General features: G+C 35.2%; 1 non-coding gene across 1 annotated transcript; it reads right to left on the bottom strand.

Annotated features, from left to right (window-relative positions):
• Nucleotides 1-3413: 3413 nt before the first annotated feature.
• On the bottom strand, nt 3414-3520 carry LOC128280090 (small nucleolar RNA R71). The gene has a single exon (XR_008270271.1). It is a non-coding gene; the product is annotated as a small nucleolar RNA R71 (small nucleolar RNA).
• Nucleotides 3521-6483: the final 2963 nt, after the last annotated feature.

Below are 6483 nucleotides of genomic sequence, written 5' to 3'. Positions count from 1 at the left end.
AAATGTGGTGAAAATGATTTGTGATAGTATGTTAAAATGAGGTTAATACAAAGAAAGTTTGAAAGAGTGAATTAGCAATAAAACTATTTTGGACAATAGTAGTGACGTGATTTTTAAAAATCAGTAAAAATAGTATAAATTGAATCAGAGACTGAATGAGATATCAAATTAAAGCTTAAGGAGTCTATTTTCATATAAAAGAAACAGAGAAAGAAAAAGAGTTCTATATTTTGAGATATTTATGTTTTTGTGAGACTGGTTCAGAATGATTACGTGATCCCCTATTTTGACTTTGGAAAATCACAAAATTTTGGATAAAAATAATTAGAGGCTTAAACTTATATTTTTAAAATCCCTAATGAGTCTATTTTCAAGATAAATCAACAAGAATGTTATCCGAGTTCTGTACTGTGAGATAATTAATTTTTAGTGAAGTCAGAACTGTCAGAAAGTGAAATAGGTGAAATTTTAATGAATAAACTGTACTAATTGGCTAAACCAAAAATTATGAAAATTTTATGGTGGAAAGATATGTGAGTCTAGTTTTATAGGAAATTTATTGATCTTAATATTGAGCTCTGTAGCTAAAATTATAAGTAATTAAGTGACTATGGCTCGTGTGGACAGTTTGATGTGAGCATTTATTAGTAAATTGTGAAATCGTACTTACAAGAATGCTATATACATTAAGGGTGTGGAATGGAGAGGAGGAGGAGGAAAATAAATATATGTGGAATACATGGAAACTATGGTATATGAAATATTGATATAATGAAATAAATGATATGTGTTTATAAGAAAACAGAAAGAGAATGATATGTATCATAACGTGTATATATATATGTATGACTAGTCTCAATGTAATGCTTGTTGGGTATGGAGTTGAATTGAAATGTTTCAGGAAAACATGTTATTTTGTGTATCTGAATTGTGGTATTTTATAAAGATATGATCTAGTTTTAAATATGAATGCTTGATGATTAAGCTGAAGATATTTTGTAAGATGATAATCTTGGTATAAATGTATAAGTGGTACTATAATAAACAAGGTAAAATGAGTATGAGAGACACATGTATGATGACATACAAATGCTATGTTTGTAGTTTAATTGAGAATATTTAATCATTAAATGAATACCGTGTTATATGCTTTTGATTTTGTATAAGTGTGTAAGAGATTAAGGTTGACCAAAGCTTGGAAAATAGCCTAGGTATATTCCACACAGGCAGAGACACGACCATGTGTCTCAGCTGTGTATGGAACACGACTTTGGGACACGGGCGTGTGGAGCCTTAAAGCATGAAATTTCCAAGATTTTCGTAAGTTCTCGGTTTAGTCCTGAACCCTTTCTAAAGTATGTTTTGGGCTTTGTAGACTCAAATAAGGGACTATGTGTAAGTGAATGAACCTTTTGAAATATGAATGAAATTTTATGGCCCGTATTTTAGTTTAATGTTTGTATGTTTGTCCGGTAACGACTCATACCTTATCCTGGCCTCGAGTTTGGGTAAGGGGTGTTACAGATCATTCAAATCATCTTATTCATTCCTCATTCATTTCACAACATTTCTCTCCTCTCTCATTCTTTTTCTTTTATTTTTCCTTTTTAATTCCCTTACTCTTGTGCCGATCTCTTCCCTTGGAAAAGGGGTGTTCTTCAAACATTTTGGAGCAGAAATTGAGTGTTCATCGAAGCCTTGATCGGCGAGGACAACAAGAAGTAAGAACGGAGCAACCCAGTCAACCCTTAGAAAACCACCGGATTTGATTCTTGTTCCCTATCTCTTCAATTTTTGTTTTTATTAGGATGAACATATCTATGACTATTCAAGTTGTTGGAATGGTTAATTTAATTAGCTTATCTTGAATTTAATTCGTGTTGGGTTGATTGCATTTCGTCTTCTTAAATTGTTAAAATTGTGTTTATGTTGTTATAGGCCTGGGTAAAACGCTTGATTAAGTAAAATCATGCCTAAGTTATTCTTAGGTTACGACAGTGAGGTAACTAATGAATTAATTATTTAAACGGATTGAAATTGTAATTAATTGACACAGTACTTGATCAGTGCATGTTTATTCTTCTAAGGTAACTGAAGGTTAAATTAGCAATGTATCTGGCAATATTATTGTCTTGCATAACTTGCAATATTATTGTGATTAAACTGTTTCAAGGTAGGGATACCTTGTTACCTCACATAGTCTTTTATATGCTTGTTAGATTTAATTAATCGTTTGAATTGACATAGGGATATGCAAGATATTAGTTCAATTTAATGAGTATGTATGGGCAATAACATGTTTGCTCGTTAGAATCTGTTTAGTCGGTTGAATTGACATAGGGTTATGTCAAGAGATGAATGGATTTTGGTATGTAAGTATGTTCATAAGTTAGAAAATTACCGAGTTGGTGTGATTTTATTTGTAGCAATATAATCATAAGTTTAATAATTCTAAGATGAGAAGTGTAATTAATCCAACACAATTATATCATCTTGGTTAAATCTTACTTTGAAATCGTGCATTGGAACTTTCTTTTACTTCATTTTTATTTATTTTAACTTTCTTAAGTTTTTAATCACCCTCTTTAAAAAATATATATTTCTTCACCAAAGTGTTTTAAATTGCATTCATAAATAATCCTTTTAACAGTCCCTGTGGGTACGATAACTCGTCATTTACTTGTCACTTTATTACTTGTTGTGATTGTGTACAGTTTCACATTTCTGTCGTTCTAAGTTTTTGGTGCCGTTTCTGGGGACTGTTTTAAAAAGTCATTATTTGTGAATTTGTTAGTTTGCATTTTGGTATATTTTTTTCTATTTAATTTTTAACTTAATTAAATTTTCTGTGATAATTTCAAGTGTTTATGAGGATTGACCGAATTATTTACCTACTCCCTGTAGATCTTGAGATAGCAAGAACTTTTTGACAGTGAAGAAGACAAGCAAATCAGAGGAGGACCGAAGAGATGAACTTCGAAAATCTGATCCAATGAAATGGAGCAAATCCTGCTTAAAATCCTATCCTTATTGCTGATGATAGGGATGGAGCTTTACGACAGTATGTCGTGCCAATATTTAATGATCTTAATCCAGGTATTAGAAGACCCAAAATTGAGGCACAATAGTTCGAGCTGAAGCCAATCATGTTCCAGAGGCTTCAGACAGTGGCCTAATTCAGTGGAATTTCTACCGAAAATCCTCACCTACACTTAAGACTATTTATAGAGGTGAATGATTCTTTCAAGTTAGCTAGAGTACCCGAAGATGCATTACGATTGAAGCTGTACCCATATTCATTGAGGGATAGAGCTCGAGCTTGGTTGATCTTATTGCCACCGATCTCAATTTCCACATGGCAAGAGTTAGCAGAAAGATCCCTTATGAAGTATTTCCTACCTAGAAAGAATGCTAAGTTGAGGAACGAGATCACTGCCTTCCAACAAATGGATGATGAGTCCTTGTACGAGGTATGGGAAAGGTACAAAGAGTTATTACGAAAGTGCCCTCATCATAGAATCCCACATTGCATCCAACTTGAGACATTTTATAATGGTCTCAATGCTCACACAAGAATGTTCACATGAGAGGATTGCCAGCGACAATTACTAATGGCCAACCAACCGAACAGCGTTAAGAAGACGAGTTGCTGGAATACATGAAGTAGATGCTCTTACTTCACTCGTATCTCAGGCATTATCAATATCCTTAATGTTTAAAAATCTTACTACAAATGGATCTAACAGTTTTGCAGTACAGTCACCAAATCAATTTGAATATATAACCTATATTTATTGTGGGGAAGGACATTTGTTCGAAGAATGTCCATCAAACCCAGAATCCATGTACTACATAGGTAACTAGAACCAAAACCGTGGAAGGTAAGGACTGCAATCCAATTTTTATAACCAATCATGGCAGAACCACTTCAATTTTTCTTGGAGTAACCAAGGGGCTGGAACCAGTAACACTTACGCCCAACCTAGACCAACCCAGCTGCTTAGTTTTCCCTAACAAGTTCAAAAACCAACCCAACCTGAACCATCCAATGGCTTAGAAAATCTGTTGAAGGCATACATGGCCAAGGATGACGCTTTAATCCAAAGCCAAGCTACTACATAAAAAACCTAGAAAACTAAATAGGCCAGCTTGCAGTTGAACTCAGGAATCAACCACAAGGTGCTTTACCTAGTGATACGAAAAATTCGAGGAATCTAGGGTAGGAGCATTGCAATGCATTAACATTGAGGAGTGGAAAGGCAGTAGAGCCTAACACCATTGAAGCTAAAAAGGAGCAAGCTGATGCTCAAGAATCAGAGGAAGTTCAACCGAGCATTGAAATTCTAGTTTCACAAGAACCAGAATCTATAAAACCCGACAAGGTAATTTTAGAACCAGTTAATTCTGATCAACTAACAACCCTATTAGATGTAAAATTTCCATAGAGGACGAATCAACCAGTTTCAGTAAAGAAACCACCACCACCCTACCCTCAAAGACTTCAAAAGCAAAAGCAGGAGATTCAATTCAAGAAGTTCCTAGACGTACTCAAGCAACTTCTGATCAGCATCCCGTTGGTTGAAGCACTTGAGCAAATGCCAAACTACATCAAATTCTTGAAGGATATCTTGTCCAAAAAATAAAGACTCGGAGAATTTTAGACGGTAGCTCTGACGAAGGAATGCAGAGCATATCTTCAAGACAAACTACCCCCAAAATTGAAGGATCCTGGATGTTTTACCATACCTTGCAACAAACATATTGTGGTAAGGCTATGTGACTTGGGTGCAAGTATCAACTTGATGCCTATGTCAATATTTAGAAAGTTGGGGATAGGTGAAGTTAGACCTACTACGGTTACACTTCAATTAGCAAATCTATCTTTAGCATATCCAGAAGGAAAAATCGAGGACGTATTGGTATATGTAGATAAATTTATCTTCCTTGCTAATTTTGTTATCCTAGGCTTTGAAGTAGACAAAGAAGTGCCAAATATCTTAGGAAGACCATTCTTAGCAACCGGAAGGACCCTTATTTATGTGTAGAAGGGCGAGCTTACTATGCGTGTTCAGGATGATTAGGTAACATTTTAACGTTTTTAAGTTTATGCGATTTCCTGACACAATTTATGATTGTTCTGTAGTATCCGATTTAGAAGATTTAATAGTGGAGAAGGAGCTCAACTATGTGGAGGATCTGTTGGAACAAATTTTGACATTAGATCCTCCGAATGATGAAAAGGAGGATGAGTACTTAGCTTTGTTAGAAGCTAATCAAAGGGGATTTATTCCGTAATCCCACTTTGAATATTTGGAGTTAGAGGAAAGGGATTATGCCCAACCAAAAGAGTTAATCGAGGAGCCACCTAAATTAGAACTCAAGGTACTACCTTCACATCTAAAATATGTTTATTTAGGTAACTCTTCTACTTTGCCTGTGATTGTTTCAGTAAAATTAACTACTGAGCAAGAAGAGAAACTCATCCTTGTATTGAAACAATTCAAGAAGGCTATTGGACGGACAATAGCTGATATTCGTGGAACTCTATGCATGCACAAGATTATCCTTGAAGATGGAAAAAAAGGGACGATTGATGGACAATGAAGATTGAACCCCATCATGAAGAACGTAGCAAAGAAAGAAATCATCAAGTGGTTAGATGTGGGTATAATTTACCCTATCTCAGATAGATCATGGGTAAGTTCAGTCCAGTCTGTGCCAAAGAAAGAAGGTATCACGGTCATTGAAAATGAGAATAATGAGTTGACGACTAGAATGGTTACAGGATGGAGAATTTGCATCGATTACTGAAAGTCAAACAAGGCGACTAGGAAAGATCACTTTCCTTTGCTGTTTTTGGACCAGATACTGGATAGGCTCGTGGGGTGGGATTACTACTATTTTCTCGATGGATACTCGGGATATAATCAGATTACATTAGCACCAAAAGATCACCACAAGACAACATTCACCTGCCCGTATGGTACATTTGCATTTAGACGTATACCATTTGGTTTGTGTAATGCACTACTACATTTCAAAGATGTATGATGTCTATTTTTACTAACATGGTTGAGAAGTGTTTGGAAGTTTTTATGGATGATTTTTCAGTATTTGGAGATACATATGATGATTGCCTAGCCAATCTAGCCAAGGTACTAAGGCGATGCGAAGAAACAAACCTAGTACTCAACAGGGAAAAGTGCCATTTCATGGTATGAGAAGGGATTGTTCTATGGCATCGGATAACGAGACATGGAATCGAAGTAGATAAAGCAAAGGAAGATGTTATTGACAAACTCCCACCTCTAACATCTATAAAAGGTGTTAGGAGCTTTTTGGGCCACGCCGGTTTGTATCAAAGATTCATTAAGGACTTCTCCAAAATTGCTAAATCTTTATGCAAATTATTAGAGAAGGACTCGACATTCAAGTTTGATGAGCAATGCTTAAAGGCTTTCAAAGATTTGAAGAGTTGATTAG

This window comes from Gossypium arboreum, chromosome 8, assembly GCF_025698485.1.
Source record: "Gossypium arboreum isolate Shixiya-1 chromosome 8, ASM2569848v2, whole genome shotgun sequence".
NCBI classification, from domain to species: domain Eukaryota; kingdom Viridiplantae; phylum Streptophyta; class Magnoliopsida; order Malvales; family Malvaceae; genus Gossypium; species Gossypium arboreum.
This window is presented reverse-complemented; position numbering and strand designations above follow the sequence as displayed.